Genomic DNA, 25,053 nt, shown 5'->3' on the forward strand with positions numbered 1-25,053 from the left:
TAGGTACGTACGAAGTGACTTGAAATATTAAATCACTGGACACACATATTTGGCAAATTGTTCGAAATCAATAGCGTTGTACCCCTTATTTGTTGCCAGAAAAACTTGGATCGATCATTCTTTTGTTTAAGGATTTTCTTCGAGGAAGATTTCAGTTGCGTGGGACATATTGTATACGATAGTTTAGAATCGATCATGACGTGCTCCCAGTGCGCATAACTAATAATTTAGCCACCCACTGTGGTAGAGAAAGCAGAGTGAAAGTGCAAGGTTTAGTAAATAACTGTTTTGCAACTTAACAATCGGATGTGCGAATCTGTTTCAATAGATACACGAAGAAACGTATAATGCAATGGAAATAAATGGCGGTAAATTTTTAACAATTGAGTCGATCGAATTTTTTAAGATAATTTTGCGAAAAACAGACAGAGATTCGAGCGGTAAACTGTTTTGATGTTTATCTGTAACTATACACCTGCCACTGTAACAGTTGATAGAACGAAAGGGAAGGTAGCAAGGCATGCGTGAGCTCCGAGTAGTATTCCAGGGTCCTCGCGTGCCGCTCTTTTTCCCCATTTCGATAGGTCTTGTACGTGTTTCGATGGTGGCGAGTACGTGTAGCATGTAATAGTACCATCCGAAAGTACAGGTCTCGCTAAGGCCTTACCTACATTACGTACGAGACAAGAGGAGCCTACCACCGCGGTACAATGAGGCACTGGGAGGCGTTATAAAGGGCTCTGTGTAGTTATTAGAGGTTATGACGGCGGTAATATCTCACTCAGCAGGCTCCTCTGTAATGTTATGGCCTGGCCCTCTTTCCCGTTTCCCCTCGCTAAACCCCTCTCGTCATCCGTCGATCTCCTTTTCTTCTCCGTCCTTACTTCCTACCTTCATTTTTCTGTCCTCTTTTTGCACGCTGACCGACTAACTCCCAAACTCTTTACACCTCGTGGTGCCCCAGAGGGGCCCGCGCGAATTCTAGGTCGGAACTTTGATTTTATTTACTGGACATCCTGGCTACCGTGGCAGTTACAGCTTTTTTTTTTCTTTTTCAATTAATTTATTCAATTAATTAATATTTCTACCATCTGTAGTTTTTGTGCATTTATGTAGTGAAACGTTATCTCGATCGTTGTTTGAAGATTTCTTGACACATTGAATTTAGTTCTACTCGATCAACTGCGATGAGGACGTTATAGTGAGTAGATATGTCGAGGAGGCTTTTAATGTTAAACGTTCACGAGTCAGCTTAGAATGATCGATCTTTAGTGGTGCGAGAATTACTTGACTTCTTTGGTCTTCGATCAGATAATAAATAAAATTATATTTTAGTAAAATGAGGATTCATTTGACGATTTCTGTATGCCCAACCATAGCTATAGTATACGTAGTAGTTGCTGTGTATTGTTATAATAAATATTGTCCTACAATGTAGTACAAATTGATCGAAAAAATTATCATTCTACTTTGATTTGTCGTATATTATCATTCTAACTGCATCGCAATATAATCGAATTATTTAAATAATTACAGATAAAGTACGCGATATAACTCACAAGAGTTGTAATGCTGTCGAAATAATTCTGTCCGTGATATAATAAAAATTTTCATGGAAGCATCCAGTGTACCATTCACCGATCGAGTAAGAAGTATTCGTAAAGAGACCGCATTATAACCATAATACAGAACCTTTTATTACGATCGTGAAAGTCACCCAACTACGACCGACGTTTTTTATTGCACCGTAATAATCCTTGAAAGCGGGTCAAAAAATATCGTCCCTAACCTCCCAAAAAGAAAGGTAGAAAAGCGGGGAAAAAATTGGACCAAAACGCAACACGCTACGGAAGCGCATTAAAGCGAGGGCAATAATAAAGATACGACAAACGCGGCGGATGCGAGGCCGCTGCGTGATGTACCGTCCTTTAAATCCGTGAAGGTTAGCGTGGACTAACGATGCCACGGGTGGCAATGAACTTTGAAAACACCGCGCGCGTTTCCTGTACGGCGCAGGTTCATTAGTGTAAAGCATTCGATGCTCGTCCCGATTCTCATCCAGCGTAGCCCCCATCGGTAATTCTTTGTCCCTATCTAATCTAATATCTTCCTGGCTTTTAATTATTTCGAGGCAGTCGCGGAAAGCGGCGCTCGCGACGCCAAAACGACCAAATAGCGTTACGCCATAGCGAACTGTCTCGATTGTTGCGCGTGCGCCGTCTGCGCGCGCATCCTTCCCGCTCATACGCTTCGACGCGACACTTATTCGAAAACATTGTTTGCATTTTGAAGCATTAAAATCCCCCAATCCGTTCAGGAGTTATGATTTTTTAAACATACGCATAAAACAGGGGAATCATTACTGTTCTGGTCAGACGTTGCAATTTTCGGTAAAGCATTTTTTTCTCCAAAGTGCGTGGGATTTCGGTGGTATATCTGTTGACCGAAAATGATTGTAATTGACCCCTGCAACCAAGAATAATTTTATCAGAATAATTTGAAATTTTTTAATAATTTCTTAACGAAGCCTCAATCGAGAAATTGGTATTCTTGACTTTCGTCTTAATTTGGTCTCTAAAATCTCCCATTAGAATCTCCCCCAAGAGTGGTCGAACAAGATGGTGCCTTCTTGAGACGATTCAACACGATTGACAGTAATTGTTTCCAATAATGTTTTCATGTAACATTGCATTGTTATTATCGCTGTTACATTCTGCTTGTAAGGTTTGGACGGTAAAAATGAAAAGGCATTCTATACGTATACACACAGGTATCTTATGCACCGTCCTTCGGGGCCCATTTCGCCGGTCGTGGGACTGGTTAGTCCCCGCGCGTGGAAGAAACCACGGGTGCATTATTCAAATCCGATGTAGATCGGTATCGGCGGATGTAATTCTAGTGTGGACGCGTGTTTCAGGCCCGTTGTCGGGGCAACACTTAATTTGTCCACGGTACTTGTGCCCGCGCCGCGGGACGTTCGTCGGCCGTTTCAAGTGTGCCCGATGAGGAGGATTCGAGGGAGAGCAGCGAGAGTCGGCGAAGGATGCCGGGTGAAAGTGCGCCGTGAATCTATTTACGAACGGGAAATAAGCCTTTGTGTGCAGATTTCTACCGATGATCTACACTTATCCGCTGGATATCCGATATCGTTGACCAGCGGAATGGACGGCCAACCGGGTATCGCGTGTACGCCGCGTTTAATTCGAACCGATCCCGGGATTTACCGAGCCGCGATCCACGCGTTACAGGAATGCTTACACGACTCGCGGATAGAACGAAGATCGTCCCTTTTGGTCAACGATATCAACGTATGAACCCTCGCATAGTTACAATTGATCCTGGTCAATTTTCATAAACACATGAGAATAGTTCAGTTTGAAAAATAAGTTGTATGCTAACATGGTCAATATGAAAGATCACATAGTGTCAGAAAATGTGATGTAAATGATCGTCACATTAAACCTTTCTTCTAAATAAAATCATTACAACATTAGCAAAGGAGCAATTTCCTAATAACATTAAAATTAAAACATCTGAACTAATGATTTTGCATCGTAAATAGGTTAATACTGTTTTGTAAAGAATATGAAGGAGCAATCGACCCAATAAGAAATACATGATTCAATCTTGTATCACAGGTCTGACTAGACATTGAGGATTCATTGAATATTATCCAAAGAATCCTAGAAACACCGAAAGAGCAAGATTTTAATTTCATCCCACCGTGTATCGAATTTTCTTTGAAATTCTTGCTAATTGGCTGGGACTCGCCTTCGTCGAATGGGATCCGCCGAATTTTTGTCGACGATACGTCCCCGTTTGCATAATACGATTTGCTCGTAAGCCGATTTGGCCGATCAGTCCGGCAGGAGCGGGTTCTCCGGCTGGCAGGGCCCCGTGTTACGTGGCTTAAACGCGCCGATTTAATCGTAATCGTCGATCGTGCCGCGGCGCCATTAGCATTACGATACAGAAGGCGACTCCGTAGCGTTTCGTGGCCAGCCGTTGCGACACGAAATTTCCAACCGATCCTCGCCGGCTCTTGGCCGAATATCTTGCTCCCGTCCCGTGAGTTCCGGCCAGACGATCCCTTTCGTGCGTGGAGGCACTCCCGACCAAATTACAGGGGAGTCTCCGGGAGAGCAAGCAAATAATCACCGAGTTAGCGTAGCTCACCAACGAGAATTAGAAGGGACGGACAGAGGGAAAGGGGGGAGTAGCCAGGGAAGGGGCGTTGGTGGCGGAGACGCGGCTCTAATTATTATAAATTAGCGAAGGAGCTTCGCGAGCACCGCGTTCCATTCGGGCGATTAGTTCGGCGCGGATACTGAAACGAGTATTAAAATGAGCGGGCCCTGGAGGCTGCCCGATCTTAATTTATCTCCTCTATTTCGCGTCTTATTATCAAACGTAAGAGAGGGTCGGTTTCATATATCACCCGTCAAGCGCGTTTCAACGAAACCTCGAAACCACCGCGGGTCTATGGACCACGCGAGCAAAAAGGACGCCTCTAATGGTTACGAATTGCCGTGAAATTTGGGCAACGATGCCGCAAACTACGATGCCCCGGCTTGCTTGCTTCGGAGAAACTTATTTGGGCTGGCAATTACTCGCGCTAAAAGAAACGATCCGAGCGAACGGCGTTGCATTCCCTTCGATCGTTATCGAGCTGTGGAAACCGACCGGTGAGACCATCCCTCCGATTCCCGCTTAAATATCTAATTTGCGAACAAATTTTTTAACGAATTAAATTATTTTCCAAATTGAAGTGTCTCGATTTGTTTCTACGTCTTGTTTATTCGCCATTTTGTTCTCCATTCGTCTCTAAAATCGCTAAACATTGACGACAGTGAACAACTCTCTACAACATTCGTTAACACTAAACCTAACACTTCATGTATACTCCTACCATGACCAGTTCTTGTTTCTAACTTTTACGAAGCAACGTAATTTTTGTATTATATATATAGAAAGTTGTGTTTTGATGTTTATTCGTGAGATATCCTTCTCTTGAAAACGAATTTTGTTCCAAGACGATAGCCTAGTTAGTTCTAGAGAAAACAACTACTTAAGAAAAAGTACTGGCTAGTGATTACGCAAACATCCTGTATTTAAATTAATTTTCAATTAAATGAACAATTTACAATCCAATTTTATCTTACACCAGTCGTACGATCAATAGGAATTGCTGAATCTACTTTCGGTGCATAGTGTCAAAGTAAATCTCAAAATAAACATAGAAGATAGCAAAAATTATAGTAGGTGATATGGTCATTAGATAGAGGATGAAATGCCCTTTAAAACGAGCGTTCGAACAAGTCGATAGCTTTATTAGTTCCGAAGATATAAGGGTTCGAAGGGTTTGTTTACATTCATTGTTTACGTTGCGAGGTCATTGACCGCGCACGTGACGCGACACGTGAGACGGAGACAGAGCTAGTGAAATTAAGAAAAATACCCTCTTACATAAATTACGATATCTCCGGAACGGAAAGTCCGATCGACAAAAACCAAAAACCATTTTAAAGGGGAAGGTTCACCGCTTCTAACAATGCCTCAATTATTAATAAAACACTAGTAGTTTCGGAACTACACGCGTCTAAAGTTTTACTATTTTTAATACGCGTTGTTAGTCTGTTCTAAGACAGTGGAAACTGAAGATTCACTCATTTCGATTTTGCTATACATATATTTCCTATTTTACATCGGAAGTTAACCAGACTTTTGTACCAAATTTTGTCCAGTTCAAATAAAAGTCAGATGGCAGTGAATAATTGCAATGGTAGCTGAGAGATCCTAGCCAGAGGCAGTGCTATCGATCTAACTGTTCCTCTTTAGTGGGCCTTTTTCCCACTATCGTGGAGAATCGTGAATTACCTTGGGTGGTAAGATTCGTCCTGCGAACGAACGATCCTCGTCGTTTCTTCGCGACGGTTGCCTTCAGAATTCCCGCGCTCCCCCAACGAGATTTCTGCCGTCAATCAAATTGACCCAGTTCGTGCAAGCACGCCGCCTATAACGTGCATATCCGAGCGATATGCAGCGCCGAGAAAATTGCTCGATACGCGTCAAGATCTTCTCCTCTTCGTGGATAGCATGCATAGATTATTTCTTTTTAAAAAGAACGAAAACTTCCAATAACGTAAGAAATATCTACTCTTATTCTTTGCTTTGTAGATCAATTAGGAGAGCAATATTCGCAACATTTACATCTTTTCTGATATACTTCAAATGTACTGTTATTTTAGTCAATTTAAAATATCAAATGTTTTGTAATATTATGAGATTAAATTGGGAACGATATTTCCCTTTTCTCAGAGTTTGGTTGCATCAATAAGGTTGAAGAATTAAAGGTAAACGTTGTTTCGATCTTTCAATAATTAAAAGATACACGCGATGTGCTACGATAAACGAGTAATTTAGCTGAAAGAGTATAATTATGTCGCAGTAATATTACAACATTTCATTTGGATTACATGGTGTACAGTGTATGACTAGTGTAGGTTTGGTAGACCGAGGTGAGTTTTAAGGTTAACCACGTGGTACTTAATTTTTCACCGATTTCCTTCATCCCTGGCCACCTACTACAGTTGAATAATTTACAATTCAATTTTGTAATATTATTAGGAGATTTGTGTTTCTACTCCAAGAAAAATTTATTCCCGAACGATCGAAACATGGAATCGATAAACGTAACAACGTTGCACCGTTGCTCCAATTGGCCTGGAAAGCAAAGAACACTTGTCGCATCTGTTATCCATTTACCGGAATGCAAACGAATTGATAATTACTTCCTATTAATTTAAATTGCTCTTCCATTCCCCTCGTGAGACAATAAATCTACGATGTTTTGAAGCCCCGTAATTATTCCCTGTTATGTAATATCAAAACGTTATCATAACAAGTGCACCAGTGTTTTTATTCGAATTAAACTGAAGTGAATTATGCGCAGGCAAACCAAACAACAGGTGTGCTTCCTATTTAGATACTGTAAGAGTGTAATCGTTGGAAAAATCGGAAAACTTGTTCCTTATCTCTTAACGTTTTAATAGAGAAACTGGAATAAAGATAGAGCCGACTGCTTGAATTCCTAATAAAGCAAAATAGTCGTTTCCGTGCAACACGTTTCGAAATACCATTAACAGCTTCGTACATCTAATGTTCAAACGCTGATAGAGACTTTATTTAATAGTTTAATAGAAAGGTTCGAATATTCGATGAACAACCTAAGGTGTTTAATTAGTAATCAGTACGATATTCTAAAATTACAATAATAATTCGATAAAATCTGAAAATGTGATAATTAATCGAGTACCAAAGAGGGCACACTATAGCGAATAATGGACACCAAAAAATTAAATGAATATTAACTGAAATTATTCTGTATTTAACCAATATTAATAATGTAAGTCAACGAATACGTGTTCCAAACATTTAATTTCTCTGGTACAAATAAATGCACCATAATTATAGTTATAGAGTTACAAAGAACGAAGTCTCGAGAAACCTAAGTTCTACGTTTAGAGAGGTACAACCTCGCCTAGTTACACGGAACATTTTGTCCATTATACTTCGAAAAATAATCGACATTAGAATATCGCGTACACGCGTCGGAAATGGTCGAGCAGCGCATGAAACGATTAAATAAAGTTACGCGACATGGCTGGGGGGTGACAGTTATTGGAACATCCGCCCTATTTGGCGTACTTTCGATCAGTCTGTCGTGCGCGTCGAACATTGTAACGTGTCCCTTCGAGTTAGGACGATTGGTCAGGAACACGGTATTACGTATGTAGAATGTGTATGTACGCGGTAGAATATGCCTCTGCTCCACGATCTTAAAGGTCTCTTACTCCGCTGTAGGATCCTCCTTTCTCTCCGGCGCTCGTCACGACTTCTTGCCGGTCTCGATTATTCCGTCCTCCTTCTATCCTCTTTTTCAGGAATGTCTTCCTCCGACAAAGGCTCATCACCCGACTTACGCGTCCCACCGTTACAAGGATAATCCCCGGCACGACGCTTAATTCACTTTGACGCCAGCGAAGTCGATCGCAAGGTGCAACGACTTGCACCTTGTTCAAGCTTTTTACCCGTGTCCCTTACCCAGCTATAACTCACTGCAACTTCTAAGCAACGATCCGCGCCGTATAGGATTCCTCCGCAGAAACAGAGAGAACGTCTATCGTTCGCCAGGTAAAAAATCAACGTTGGAACACAGGATATGAGCTGGCGAATTTCGATAACGAGGAGCTTCACCTTGTCGCGTGGTACGTTCGAGACTAATAGGTTACACAACAACCAGCATTACTACGCGAGAATATTGAAAATTTTAGACGACGATTATTACCTGCAACTACTTTGTTTTCGGTAGTCTGTTTCGAGCAACTCTCGTTTTAATTTTCTTTGTTTCTGTTGAACTTGCAAACGTGCCCTATCTTTTTTTCTGGGTATGGTTGAGCTGTTGCCCCCCCCTCTTAAGACTCTTCTTGAATTGTCGTCTTAAGTCTCATCACGTGTTGTACTGTTGTATTTTATTTTATAAATAAATCTCGCTATTTTGTCTTTCACTTAATCTGAAGAGCGTTGTTCGAACCTACGAACCAACAGTTTCGTTTCATTTTGGCAGGTAACGGTTTTGACTGATTGATAAAAAATAAAAAATTGACAAGTATCCGAACGCTAGCGTAGGTCTTTGCAAAGCGTGCATGGAGTACGGAATGCTAGGAGCACACAGCGGCGCGAACAAGGTTATAATTTAGTGTCTATAAAATTATCGAAACTCTCATACGGTCTATAATATCACGATTTATAGGGTGTATATAGACCGTTTCGACCGCCTGCGCGCGTACACCGATATCAAAATTATAACGTGCTGTCTTTGGTTTGTGAGGCGTGACTAGAGTCATTCTTCATACGCACATAGCGTTCCGTGATAAGCATAACTAATATTTATGTTGACACCAGCGAATTCTAGAAATTCCTGTAACTCGTTCAGACTTTCTAACCTTTTTACTCGATCCTATGGTATTTATTCTGTATACAATTAATAACGAAAAGAGTGAAAAGAGGGAAGTCAGTCTCGAGTAGTTGGAAAACAAATATTATAAATGATAAAACGTTCAACCAATATGCTCGAAGGTGTGATTTATTACGGATACCAGCGAGACATATGTACAGATATAACGACGTACACAGTACATAATTAAATCTGTTTTCTCTGGTCCCGCGTAGTTTGGATTACAAAAGCGTTCGAATCGCGCGCCGTGTCACGCAAAGTTTCGTCTATTTTTTATTTTTTTTTACCGGGCGCCGCGTGCCATAGGTGGTTCGTTTAATGGAATTATTCATGACCGGTCGTAACAACCTAGTTATGCAAAATAAAAACGCGCAGCATTCGTCTTATTGTTCGCGGTGGCGATTCCGATAGAGCGATTGCAACAGCAACGCGAGAACCCGCTGAAAGTCCTTGCGTCACGAACAACGCGTCAAATCGGCTCCAGTTTTTCTGCTTCCTCCTCCTGCCACCCCCCCTCTCAGACGGAAACACGTATTTACACCGTGGGCCCATGGTACACAATCTCATTACGTTTACGTTTCCGCGGGAACGTCATTACCCAGTGCAAACTTACGGGAAAACATCTCGATGTCTTTATAAAAGTTGTATTTTTTAAGTGCAATTAATTCTGAAGCGATATGATAAAGCTTTTGGTTTAATACAGTGAAGTTTCGATTATCTGGCATATTTACCCCGGCTATTCTTTGGTAAATGTTACGAAGTATATATATTATCCGTGGTTGGGTTTATTCAAAGTCAAAATCGAATTTTTAAGAAAGATCGATAGAGGGTACGTGGGGACATTTTTCGGCGAAATTGAAATACTTCAAATCATTCTGGAAAAATTATTTTTAGTTGCAGGGGTCAATTACAATCATTTCTGGTGAATAGACATACCCTCGAAATCCTAACCAGTTTCGAGAAAAAAATTCAATAAGTGGATAAATTTTTCGACAAAATTAAAACATTTCAAATAATTCTGAAAAAATTATATTTAGTTGCAGGGGTCAATTATAATCATTTCTGGTGAATAGACATACCCTCGAAATCCTAACCAGTTTCGAGAAAAATATTCAATAAGTGGATAAATTTTTCGACGAAATTGAAAAGTTTTAAATCGGTTTGAAAAAAATATTTTTAGTTGCGTGGGTCTATTGCAATTAATTTTGGTGAATAGACATACCCTCGAAATTCTAACCAGTTTCGAGAAAAAAATTCGAGTAGGTGGACAAATTTTTCGACGAAATTGAAAAGTATCAAATCGGTTTGAAAAAAATATTTTTAGTTGCGTGGGTCTATTGCAATTAATTTTGGTGAATAGACATACCCTCGAAATCCTAACCAGTTTCGAGAAAAAAATTCAATAAGTGGATAAATTTTTCGACAAAATTAAAACATTTCAAATCATTCTGAAAAAATTATATTTAGTTGTAGGGGTCAATTACAATCATTTTTGGTGAATAGACATACCTTCGAATTCCTAACCAGTTTCGAGAAGAAAATTCAATAAGTGGATAAATTTTTCAACAAAATTAACACATTTCAAATAGTTCTGAAAAAATTATTTTTAGTTGCGTGGGTCAATTGCAATTAATTTTGGTGAATAGACATACCCTCGAAATTCTAACCAGTTTCGAGAAAAAAATTCGAGTAGGTGTACAAATTTTTCGACGAAATTGAAAAGTTTCAAATCGGTTTGGAAAAAATATTTTTAGTTGCGTGGGTCTATTGCAGTTAATTTTGGTGAATAGACATACCCTCGAAATTCTAACCAGTTTCGAGAAAAAAATTCAGTAAGTGGATAAATTTTTTGACAAAATTAAAACATTTCAAATCATTCTGAAAAAATTATATTTAGTTGTAGGGGTCAATTACAATCATTTTTGGTGAATAGACATACCTACGAATTCCTACGCGTTTTCGAAAAAAAAATTCTTTACCGAAAATATAATGTATGCTATGTCATATAGATATAACATAGGTCTTTAAACGATAAAATTTGATTTGTAAATATAAAAATATGCAGTATCCAACAAACCCTTGAACATCTTTATAATTTTACCAACAATAAAGGAAACAATAAATTCTTATTTAAAACCTTCTCCCTCAAGTTCTTCTACACGATTAAAGTTGCCTCGATGTTACATTTTCCCCAAAGAAACGCGCTACATTTCCGCTATTATTATTACACAGTGTCGTTTCTGCACCTTCTGCAACGCACGCGGAATTTATTCCCGAATAGAAACAAACGAACGCGCGCTCTCATTACAAGAACAAGTGTTCGTGTAACTGAAATTACGCTCGAGCGGGGTACAGATAATAGAGGCTCGGCCACGAGTTCGTATGTTTAAGACGGTGCATTAACTTGTTCGCATAAACGAGGTTACGCCGTGTTTATTGCACAAAAAAGTTCTTTCTTTAACATACCGGGGCGCCTTTAAAAGGCGAGCGTACCCCGTCTCCAAAGGGTCCCGCGCCTAATACGTCCTGCCTGGAAGAGAAACCATAACCTGTAAACGACTATAAACTGGCTATATCCGTTCCGGGAGCACACACCTGTCGATTCGACATGACTAATAAACGGATCTCGGAATCGGGGGGCACGATTCATCGATCAAAACGGCGCGGGAGAAACGCGGGGACAGAAGCTGCGATGGTAGCGGTACCAAGGGGAGCAAACGACAGTGAAAGTCCTACACGTCGAACAGCTACACGTGTGTGTTGTGTGTATGCGCGTGTGTTCGTGGCTCTCGTGTACCTTCCGGGTGCTGTTGCCGGGTTACACAACGTCGTCCGCGCAAAGACGAATGGCGGTCCGTTTAAACTCGTCGATACGAAACGTCCGTCGATCGGGAACGACACGACACGGGACTGAAATGGACCACCGATCCGCGGCGAGTAGGAAGTTGTTCGGGCACGAACCAGATTCGAGGACTTACGTGTCTCCTCCGCTCGCCACAGCCAAGAGGGAGACACAACCAACGAGGAAGGGAGGGGGACAGGAGTCGCGAACCTACTTGCAAACTTTCCCAGATCAAAGTCACCCGGGGGCCCCCGTAATTCGAGCAACGTAATTAACCGTCCGACGACTAAATTCCTGGAACGCCGCAACAGGAAAGTAACAGGACGAATAGATTTAAGCAGCGCAATTAGCGAACAGATATTTCGACGTTGCCGGCGCTAATTGGATCGGTGCACGGATTGGAAAAGTTCATCGGGGGGGAATTGCATCGCGGTTACCGGGACGGTGATGAGCTGCTCGATTGTTCGCGTTTTATATTTATTTAACGGGGATTTCGCGATTATTGGTAAATTCAGAAATTCAGAAAGTCTTGATGAAAAGTTCCGATGGGGCCCAAGCTCGTAAATTGAACATTTTCTGAGATACAGGGGATCAAAAGATTGAGAACTCGATGTTTGGTACAATTCCGAAATTGTGAATAAACTTTCAGTCTTCTGAGGCTGTTATCTATGAACGAAGTGTCGATCTGTAATTCATCGTTCATCTTCTTGCAGCAGAGGGTCTGGGGGGTCAAGGGGCAATTTTTTACAGTACTACTATTGAGTTTTAAGGGGTCGAATAAATGGAGAGTGTACAACAGTGCTTCTTGCACTCAAATATGAACAAACGTGGTAGTCTAGAATAAGATGCACTATTATTGACTTTTAAATGTTCAATTTATGAGCTTGGCCCCATTGAAACTTTTCATCAAGACATAGTGAACTACATCGTATCAAAAGTTCAGCTAATTTAACCGGGGTCCTTTCACTTTGGAGGGAATTATTATTATTTTCAAGTAAAATTCGAGGGAGAAAAAGCGAAGAAGCATGTAAATACTGTGGCAATCGCAGAGTACTCGTTTGAATCGCGTCACGCGAGTGAACGTCGCCCCGTTCGCAAAAAATGACTTCCGTCGCTCTTCGCCGAGACGGACGAGCCAGCTAGGTAATTAACTCGCGTCGTTGCAAGAAAAATCCGATTTGACAGATCGTTGAATGAGTACGATTAAAGAACGTTAATGACCCGGGCAGAAAAATGAGGAACGCAGAACGCGGGTACGCGAGTCCTCGGAAACTATATAATCCACGTGCGTTCGGACACCCTTAATGGTATATCGCGGTGATCGCACGCAGCGATCTTTTACGTTCCGCGGAACGGTGAAGTGGCCGGTCTTTGTAAGAGGGAGGACTAAGTGAGCAAAGATAAAAACCATCAAGGTCTCCATGGAATTCTACGAACGTCAAGAACCATTGGCCATGGGTGTATGACCGTTAACGAGCTCCGTTTTGCAGGCTAAAAGTCTCCTTACTTTTCCTCCTTTTTTTCCCCCCCTCCTCTTTTCGTTCTCTCCCTCGATTATGATTTCATTCCTCGTCGTGTCACGCGCGTACACCTTTGTCCCGTGATTCCGTTTGTTCGCTTTTGGAGAGGCACGGATGACGCCATCGCGACGCACGACACATTGTCGCGACTCTCCGTCGCATTCCATCGAATTTCGGGGTGACACTGTGATTGAAGCCGACCCGGGGGTCGTTCAACTCCTCGCCGTTTATGGCTTGCGTAAGAAACGCTGAAGAAAAGACCGAAACGTCGTACGATGGAAACGATAATAGAGGATCACGTGAAATTTACAATAGAGCGAATAAATTTATTTTTTATTTATCTTAGAAACCAAGAAAAGGACAAGAGAATAGTTAGGACACTAAACACGACTGTAACTAGAGAATTGACACTAGATATACAGGTCCAAATTGTTTCAAGTCATAACTCCGTTATTATTGCATTTACGCAAAAATGCCAAAGGAGAAAGATAAATGGTTCGAAGAGCGCTATATCTGTAGGCCTTTAAATTTCTTTTAGATGCAGCAGTGCATGTGCAATTAACAATTGCATCATTTCTTTAAATAGAAATGCATATTTTTTTTTACACAGATCGATTCTCCTGCTCATTCTACGTAAAAAATGATTAGGGTACCATGGCAAAAAAATTAGTAGATCTCGAGATATTTTCAAAAAATAAGACTTTTTCTATTAGGAACTGACTTGTTCACTTCTGAACAAAAAAATAACTCTAACCTTTCTACATATTATTTTTAAAAAATTCACTATAATACGAATGAAAAATTTGGTATAAATGGAAAAAACTCGTAACAAAGTTTCTTTTCATTTATAATTACCATTGTACGCAAATACAAGTTGGAGTACCTGTAGATTTATGTATCATTCCATTATATCCAACTTTTGCGGAACACGGTGCACGAAATAAAAAGAACTTTGACGTAGGTATCTGCGTTTACGGCATTTATAAACACGCAATATTGCGTAACGATCGGTCGCAAATTAAATTCTTTCCTCAGCCACCTAGGAGAGTTTCAATTCCGGAAGTTGCGATATCTCCCCAGTACGGGACACGCAACGTAAGATTAAATTGATCCAGTGATCCGAATCGAGTTACCGATTTAAGTGTCTTTGGGTTCGTAAATATTCAAGGAACGGGACGAGGCATGATTTTAATAATTCAAACCATCGCGATCCGTTCGACCGGGGGGGGGGGGCTTACGTAATAAAAGCGTGGCCTCGTTCGCGTATACATATAATAGATTCCGCGGCATCTGATTCCAGAATTTCCTAATCGAATAATCGATCATGGTAACGCCGGCATACCTCCTCCGCGCGGGTTAAGAAACCCGATTGAAATTTAATATTACAGGAGCACCATTTGATCGTCGACGTTTTAAACGACGGAATGGAACGTAATGCGGCCTCGTTATAAGAATACTTCGGGCTCGAAGGCTTCCGTTCCCTTTTTCCTAATTAAATAATCAATAAATGGTAACGACTCGCCATCAAGCACGCCTCGGAGGAATTCTATTAAATATTAATAACCCATTGAGCTCGTCTATGCGCCGTCCTTGCAACTCGAACGACCTAACGACTGCGCATCGATGATATATGCAAAAATTACGCGCTCGAACGTCGTAGATATTTTATAGTCGGAGGAACGTTTCCTAGCGCCGCGGACCTAACTAGTACCCGCTAAGTACCCTATTCTCTGCAACTTGTAAATACCTTTTGCATAACACCTAAAAGCGTTCATCGCGCGGACGGGGTTCTTCGATTTCGAAATCATTTGCGCAATCCGCGATAATTGTTCGCAGATGGATGGAGGATGGAACGCGAGAGCTGGGAAATATGAATTGAGAAACGAGGCGAATCGTTTGCTCCTGAAATAAATATTAATTTTAGAAAGGAATAAATAACTCGTTCTACACGCTCGAAAAATTAGTCGAAACTAGCTTTTCCCTCGGATATAGATATTGTTTCTCCATAAAACCAATTCACCTCTATAGAGTTTTAATTTTATGTCATGTCGCCATCTTACATTTCAAAATTGATACCATTTTCATAATTAACGTCTCAAAAAAACCTTCATGACGACACCCATACCGATATTTAGGCGTATGTACACCATTGTAGCGGTTTAGTGATAAGATAATAATTACATACTTACATGTTAAATTTGTAAAATAAAGTTTCTAGATCCATTTACGGAAATAAGGCAACTTTAATGCGAAATAAGTGTATCAATGAGCATTCAGACCAAGTTTGAAGCAAATCTGACCACAAATAAAATATTCCTTATACAAACGTTGCAACCCCTTTTCACCCCTTCAGAGGTTGAATTTTTTAAAAAACCGAAATAAGTGTTTGATTAATTATATCAAAGAATATTAAGACCAAGTATGAAGCAAATTCGACCACAAATAAAATATTCCTCATACAAACGTTACAACCCCTTTTCACCCCTTCAGAGATTGAAAACCTTCTAAAATAGAAATTTAACTTAAAACTGTTTCGGTGAAATTGAAATTCCTTCATTTACCGACCCCTGAACGCGTACTGATGTTACTGAAAAATATTTCATAATTTCTTCACTAAAGGTCAAGCGAAGGTCAACATATTGCACCTCGTTGGATTCGTCTTTTTATAAGCTACAAGACTGTTGTAGTGAAAATATTAAGTCCCATTTAAGAAAAATCTATGACCTTGAAATCTCGAAAAAAATGACCTTGAGAAATAAATTTGCCCTATCACCGTAGTGTCGTCTTCTATCATTTGCTAAATAATCGAGGAACTTTGTGGGAACGGAACAATTAGCGTAACCGACCTGAATGGATCCGAGGAGGCCGGCAAGATGGCCGATCGGTTTTTCGCCGGCGCTCAATGACAAGGATTCACGGTGGTCCCGAGGGATTCGACTCGGTCGCGCCACACGCGTCGATGACAAGCGCTCATAAAACGCGCAGGTGACACGCACGGACGGCGCTGGTACGGAGCTCGCTCGGGCACGCTTACCTGAAACAGAACCAAAAGAAGAAACGTAAGTGCAGGAGGTCCTCTCGCGATGGGTTTGCAAAAGGAAACGGACCGTGATGAGCGGGCGCGCGCGCGCGGAGCAAACCGGACCGGGGGTCCCGATGAAACGGTACGAGGCGAGGCAAGATCACCGTGATTAATTCGCGTCATCGTTATTGTTTATTATATCCGCGGAGTCGTTGCAGGGGCGACCCACGCGACCGCGCCGCGGCGCGTATGAGAGAGAGACAATGATTCCCCGAAGAGGTTGGCTTAACCTCGCCGACCGGCAAGAAACCGCGTTCTACGAGGGCCCCCGGTCGGACGTCGCGACCAGGTGAGGAGGGGGAGGGGTATGGGGACCGAGGGAAAGAGCAAAGGCTGGATTCGAGAAGGAAGAGACGACCGGGACAGCCGCGGTGGAATCGGCTGGGAAGCCCCAGACGGATAGGCAGGGTAGGTAGGTAAGGTAACAGTCAGGCAATCAGGCTGCGGTGCGGGATTCGCGGCAGCGTTATTATCTACTTGGGTGGACAGGTGCCAGGGGGTTTATAAAAGTCCGCGCGCGGCATGGTCGGTGGAAGATCGTTATCAAGGGGGATGAGAGAGCGGCGGGACGAGGAGGGGGGGCGAACGAACGGGAAGAAGCTGCGAGAGCTGGACGAGGAGACGACGACGCCCGGTGAAACAGACGGAGAGAAAAAGACGTCGTGCTCGGGGAAGGGGCGATAGAAGCGCGGGGGGGGGGTGTTGGGGAGGAGCTCGGGCGTAGATTCATGCGGACGCACTACTAGATGGCCGTTGCCGGCGCGTATAAGCCACGGCAAGGGAAGGCGGCGGATACCACGAGGAATAAAAGGTCTAGGTAGCATAGTTGCACGCACATTCCCAGTTCACAGCCTTGACTTCGCTTGGGGAACGGAGAGCCGAGCAGCAACGACCGACGGTGGCGGCGGCGGCGGCAGCAACGACGGGGCAGAAGCAACACAGCCGAGTGCCGACCGGGCCGAGGAACGAACGGGCCCAACGAACGCACCGACCACGATGGAACGAACGGGGCAACGGATGGGCCACAGCATGGCCAGCCAACGAACCGTGGGTAGAAAAAGAAGGGCTCCTCTCTAGCGCTCACCAAGCTACGCTCGTTCGCTCGGGCGATGGCAATTATACGCGGCCCGAGCCGTCCCGGCTAGATTCAAGATCAGATAATCCCATCTGTCGGTGTAAGCGGTCTGCAAACGATCCCGCGAACGATCGGATATCCTCTCCCGAGCCGATAGATTTTTCCGAACGCCGCTGGACGGAAGGCGCTCGCTACTTCGTTCGCTTGCTTCGGCTCCTTCTCTTCGCCGGAACGACGGTAATCGACGCGACGTACGAGCCTCCGAAACCCGGACGTTTTCGTCTATGGGCATCCCTGTTTCCGTGCCAGCGGATCACATCCAGGTCTGAATTTGCAATTTTTGGTTGGTTTTTTTAGGTGGAATGTACTCGAAAAATGAGTAGAGACATGTAATAATCTTGTAATACGAGGGTCGGTCAATGAGTCCTTAGAAAGAGGACTACAAAGAAGAGGATGGGAGTTTGAATGTATTACACTGTGATGGAGTGCTTTTAAATGAATCCAATTTAGAATAACTTTACAAATTTATTATATGAATTTCGATTAAAAGCAATATGTATCGTTTTAATATCTAAAATGTAAAGATTGGTTTTGACGATAACTTTAAGCTTCTAGGGAACTTAGGATATCAGAAAAAACGAGAAAGGCTGTAATCTTGATGATTCAAGGATGAAAGTTACTAAGAAAAATGAAGATTACTATACACACGTGTGGATGATTTATCTACTTTTTAAAAAAAATACTCGACACTATATCTCATGAGTAAACTGAAAAATATAACCGACTTTAATAAAATTGAATCTAAACCAGTATTCTAAAACTGTGGTATGATTAAATGCAATATAAATTTATGCAAGAAGGTCGTGCACTTCTATAATTAAATTTACCCTTTAAGTTCCTCGACCGTACATATTTACAGCACTATTAACGCGACACAGAAGAAAGAATAAATTGGGAATATTTTGCAAGGAAACCGAACTCTGTACAGCGTTTAAAGAGCGCGCGTAGTATTCTAATTTACAAAGATGAAAAAAAGGAGTTTCGAATTAAACTGTCTGAAACATAACTGAAAGCCACGTTCCGGTGCACTGTTAATGAAGAAATACATTGAAGTAAGCAAAAGCAACATCTCCTTTCTTCCATCACCAACCATGAAAACCTACAATTATTAGCCTCGTAACCGGTATCAACACTTGTTTGAAGTTGACAACAGAAAACGCTGTACCTACTTATTAAATACTTTTGCTTTCTTGGTTACGTAGGCAGGGGTACGAGAAATAGGATGAAACGAAATATAAAGGCAGATTGAATAATGCACGAACAGGATGAAACTTTTCTGTCGCGTTTCTTGAAATTCTTATTTCGTAAATGATACTTTCATCGATCTAATGTATTCCCAGTCATTTTGTTATATAGAAAATATAAGACTAAATAAGTTGAAATTTTTATGAAAATGTAGAAAACTTCATAGCCATATTTATTCATAATAAAATTTATTTTTATTGACTATTAATTCTTTGTTTTCAACATACATTTTTAACTCCCTTACACTATTAAATTGCTTTCCTTTTGTAAAATATAATATGTATTCTTTTCTTTTCAAAATAAATTTCTACTGCTTTTGCCTGTTCTACATAGTTATGATTTAATCAAATAAACTATGAATATTATCAGTTTTTCAATATACTTCTGTTTTTCAATTGTATCATGTTATGCAATTATATCTTCTCAATAACGAATTAAAAAATTCATTATTTCGTATTGAAATATTTTTGATGGATACACGGTTAATTCAAACACTAATTTGAGATTAGATTCGTAACCAGCGAGCCCAAAAACCCTGATGTATTAATTTTCGTACAAATCAAAGATCGATCTCATACTTTGCCCGCGTTTTGGCCATTTTTGCGCGTTGCATGACGGTTCACTGGGTCATAGAAACAGTCCAACCAACAGTCTTCGCCTCCGGGCTACGAACGAAACTTCCTAGGAATCGTCGGGGACAAATCAGTCGAGCGGGTGCCACTTGCAGCACCACCGACGACAGTGAAACGTACGAAAGGATACGTGTCTCGGATGCCGAACGCCCACGTGAAATCGACGGCGATGCCATTCCAATGTTAATTGAGGTGCCCGACGCCCACGCCGCTCGAGGTGTTCTCGGTTTGCCAAGCAGTCGTCAGTATCGGCTATCATTAGCTCGATCGGGCCGCCGATAAACATTCGAGGCTCCTCGGTAATTCGCCTAATGAGATAACGGTACACCGAGCGAAATCTCTAAACTTGATAACGCTTTACGGCGTTCCGCGGCTTTAACCGGGAATGCGAAACCTTTAAGGACGGCGGTGCAAACTATGCGCCGATCGCATTTTACGGGAACGTCCGTACTCGTTACACGGGGAACAGAGAGACGGGGTAATAGACACCGGGCCAATTCTTAGTATTTTAACGTTCGAACGGTGATGCGTCAGGCGACTGGGGGGGAGTGGATCCGCCCATCCCCACTTTTGTCGTTTCAGCCAATACGCGGACTCGTCAAACTCTAAACTAGAGTGGGGAACCAATGGGACCCGCATTCCTTTCACTAAGCAACTTCTCGAGGATGCACAGTATAGGAGTCCCTTGCTAAAGTTTGCTACTTTTTCCCTAGATACTGTTCGCGAGGCTGAACGTTGGAATCCTGGGTGTTAAATGATCATACGTGAGACTAACTTCTTCGAAAACGTGTAAATTAAGTTTAAAAATAAGGGGTACGTAAGAATCGGATGTTGAACTGAAAAGATGCGAAATAATTGCAAGTGTGATACGAAAGGATAGACTGACTGTGACTGATGAATATGTTACGAGGCACCAAGCTATTAACAAATCAGCGTTTACTATTTTCAAGTTGTGAAACAAGAAATCATGTAATTTTCTTAAACTATAAGTAGCTTCCACATTTGTGTTCCATAAAATGGTGGAACTTTGAAGGAAAAATCTCAAAAGACTGTCACAAACTCAATATTTCTTTTAACACCACGTCCAAATTAATTATTCGATCGAAAATTCCGTACGTGCAGTGGAAGAGTATAGTAGTAGGAATCACCATATAAAATTTTAAGTAAATCGGATGAAAATTGACCGAGTTATCGAGCCGCCCAGTTTGAGAAAAACGCGTAAAGTTTTGCACCAAATTATCTATGAAATAACATTAGAGTTTCTAAACTCGAACCTCCCACGCTTCGTTTGATAATGCACGAGTAAACAGATTTAGCCGGAGTAAAAAACAGCGGTGTTTGGGCGCGTTTCGAGCGGGAGCGTCGCGCGCTAAGTGGATGCGTCAGGTTTTAATCAGACGCGATTTAATTTCCTCCCGGTCGCGTCGTTCGTGGCCGCTCGCATAAGCGAGCAGACGCGTGACCATGCGCTGGCTGGTCCCGTCCTGTCTCGGTTCTCCTTTAAAGGATTTCCTGTGGCCGGCGAGCGAGACGATCGCGAGAGATCAAGGTGACAACAAGAAGATCCATGATTCGGGATTAGCGGGCATCAAGGATGCGCGAAAAAGAAACGTGCCGCGGAAGTGGGGGGGTGGAGAGGGGGTTTCGCGGAGAACTGGACGGAGAATGGAGCAGGACGGAAGAGAGGGCAACGCGTGTAAGAGAAGAGGAGAGGACAGGCTGTGGTCGGCTGCCGGGCGAATGGAACTGCGGACGCAGACGGAGAGCCCCAGCCACTGTCTGGTCCAGCTGGAAAAATTGGCTCTGAATCACTGTACGGTCTACCTGCTGCCTTATTGAGGAACCCGCTCCTTGGCCGTTCTTTCAGCCTGTGCAGTCAGGGGTATAAATAGCGCTCTTTAAGAATACTGGAGACACTGCTTCGCGTCCATGCATCACTTGCTCTGCACCACTTCTCTGCGTGGTCGCGTGCGTGTGTACGCGACCCGTGATATACCAGCCATCAGATCGCGCCCCGGATAAGACGGATACGCGGATATAAAGTTACTCAAAACGGACCCAGCCCCGGCCACGGGATCCCTCCCGGCACCTTGATCTCTGGGCACGGCCCAACGACGATCGTTATTAACAAAGACGATCTTAATGGCTTCATAATTTCTAGGAATATCACGTGCCGGTCGATGGAAAAATTCTTAGGGTTTTAACGACCAAGGTAGACGCACGAATGGACAGGGTTGTCATACTGCTAGGCGACTGTTAAGAAATATGCTCCAAGGAGGCCACGTGACGCGTTACGACTCCATTTTAATATTAAAACTACCGACAATTATGGTGTATTTGTTTACAATTTTCTGCAACATGTCGAACATTATATCAAATTGCTTAACGTTAGATCTACGGATATTTATTGCACATGTTGCAAGGTTGGATCAAAAATTTGATTTTAACACTAGAACTACCGATGATTATAGTGTGTTTATATGCACCAAAGAAATTTCCTCGTCAAGATGGCCCTAAAAACCCCTGTCCGGCCTTGAGCTTTCTCCGTAAGGTACCGTTCGAAGTCAAAGGGACGAAACATTGTTACGAGAGATATATTCCGTGGTGTTATTTATATCAGACTGCTCGTGTGCTCGAGTATTCGAATAGAACAGTGGGAAGATGACGGGGCACGTCAGGACGAAATGTCCAGCTATTCCTGCTCCCTGCCCCCTTAATTTCGATCGACAGCGGATGCTAAAACGGCGCCTGTGAAACACCTCGAGACAAAGGCGTAGGCGTCTTTATCGATGCAATAATATATCGTGAGCGAGTCCCGGGGCCTCTGCTAACTCGACGCGAGAAAAGAACCTTTTAGCTCGCGTCAAGGTGTAGTCCGGCCGCGAACGATAGAACGACGGCGACAAAAACCGTCACATTCGTGTCCTTGCGGTACACCTTGGGCCTCGAGGGCAGGATAACAGCGTTTCCCAGTAAGACCGGTACTGGTAAAGGCCCTGGATCTCGTCCCACGTACCGGCTCACTGTCGTCTACCAACACCTACCTCATCCTTCTAGCTAGCGAACACACCAGGAAGAACACTTTCCTCGGCAACGATCGCCGGAACTACGATCAGATAGCACCGTACGCCTGATTTGATTATAGTTCTCGGCCGATCTGTTAATCCGTTCGCGGCGCGCCAGGGTATATCCTATCGGTGCCCCATTGTTTTTCGAATATGAATTTCAATCTAAATTATTTATACGAAACCAACTCCTCGACGCGACAAACAAAAATTACTCCACACTCATTCTTTGAATATTTCTGAAAAATTATTTCTTTTACAGTATTCCTCTTTCATCTAATTTTAATTTTAATTACACGCATGCGTCGAACTTGGACAGCAGAAGAAATTATTCTACATGGTTTCGATTTTCTGAATATTTAAACGAAAATATTTGTTTTCTAGTGTTCCTCTTTCATCTCAATTTTAATTTTAATTATACATATGTGTCGAGGTCGTACAGGGTTTCGATTTCTTGAATATTTAAACAGAAATATTTCTTTTCAAGTATTCCATCTCCTTTCATCTGATTTTAAATTAAATTTTCCCATCCATGCCTTGAATATAAATTTTAATTTATATCAAACTCGTACATTAATAGAAATTATTCTACACTTATTCTTCAGGTTTCAATTTTGTTAATATTTGAAATAAAATATTTCTTTCCAAATATTCTCTTCTTTCATCGAATCCTGCAATTTTATTAAATTTCCTGTTATTACATAGAAAGTTACAGAACACGTTTCAAAGAATATTTGATATTTTAAAATAATTTCAATTTTTGGTAATTGTATATTGTATAGTTCTTGTTTTCCATTTTACTGAATTTTTGTGTTATCTCTGAAAGTTCCATTAATCCATTTTGATCTGATTATTAATTAAGTGTATACACTACCAATTGCATCATAATGCAAAATTTTCCATTCTTTAATATAGTTTAACTATCACATTTACTGTGATTGATATATTTAAAAATATAGTATTATTGTAGAAACTAGATTACTAAGTTTTTTATTTATCGAAAAGAACAGAAATTAAAGCATTTATGAGAACAGAAATTAAAGCATTTAGGTAATGAGTGAAAGTTGTCAATAAATTGATCACAAAACGAATTTGATAAAATTTTATAAAATTAACGATTAAATTAACGAAAATTAACAATTTTATAAAATTAACCGGCGAACTTCTTTAAATTTCCAGGGGCTGAATATCGGAGCAAATAATCAGCTGATTGATTAGTTTATCCATAAACAGCAAGTCAGCTATAACGTTGCCCGAGAGTCTGTCTAGTCGAGAGTCATCTAGTCGCGACTATATAACATCATAATTATGGCAATAAACAGACATACGTGTATCAGCGCGATAAAAAACGAATCGAAGCAATCTGTGCTACACTCTCTCAATTATGGTCTTGCGTGTCTTGTAACACGGAAACCAGATGATGACGATGACCAGTCGGAAACCATATTTCAATAGCGAGCAAGCCAAAAAGTCACAGAGTGCCAAGAAAGTAGAATTTTCGTTCGATAATAAATAAACAAGCTCGAATGGCGGAATATACAAAGATTAATAGACCATCCTCTTGTGAATTTTTTTTCAATTTCTTTTCTATAATAATTGCAAAGATATTCCCTGTATTATAATACTTTTGGTACATAAAAACAACTAAAAAATTCCAGGCAAACAAAGTTATAAATTTTGGTCCATTTCAAGACCATAACTATGGAATAATAAAAAAATAAATAAATACAGAGACAGTACATGTACATACGTGCATTAATGAAGATAAAAGGAAGATTTCTCATTATTTTACCTGTTTCTTTTACTTTTTGTGCACTAAAATTTTAAATACGTATAATATATCTGTAGAAACAAGTAAACGTCTTTACAATTTATGAATTATTTCAACCTATTTTTTTTTATTTTTTGAGCATTTTAGGTCACATGCACCTTGTTGGTTATTAGTGACCACAGTTGGGTACCCTAATGGAACTGATCATATTTAGAGCAATTGGTATACTTCAATGGTAATTTAATGAATTTTGTAGCTTATGTATTTCAACCTTTTTTTAGGGATATTCTGCACACTTTGAGGAACAGTTATATAAAAGGTAATTGGAAAGAAACAATTTATCTTGGACGTTAAATCCAATCTGCCAAGCACGTCGGAAGTTAACTTATGCCAGTAACGATCATTTTTCGAGCGAAAAATTCAATTCGATGCCGGTGTTGCAGACCGGGGATCGCGAGGCAATAAAACACCATCGACCATTCACGAGGAAGAAATCGAAAAGTGCGAACACGTACGACTATGTGTCGTTCTCTGACGGAGCTCTCGATAGTCGTGTCCGTGGGTTGATAAGATCACGACATTAGGTCGAGACGACGTGGCTGGTTGAAATTCTAGTCAAGCGAACTTTATGGGTTACGAATACGCGAGGCAACACGAAGCATCGGCTGCGTATTTACGAGCGATTAGCCAAGCCTATCCTGGATACTAAGAACCCGTACACCGTTTCAGCTTTTAATATTCCTCA

The sequence above is a fragment of the Colletes gigas genome, unplaced genomic scaffold, assembly GCF_013123115.1.
Source record: "Colletes gigas isolate AHSC1104 unplaced genomic scaffold, ASM1312311v1 Colletes_gigas_Sc00013, whole genome shotgun sequence".
NCBI classification, from domain to species: Eukaryota; Metazoa; Arthropoda; class Insecta; order Hymenoptera; family Colletidae; genus Colletes; species Colletes gigas.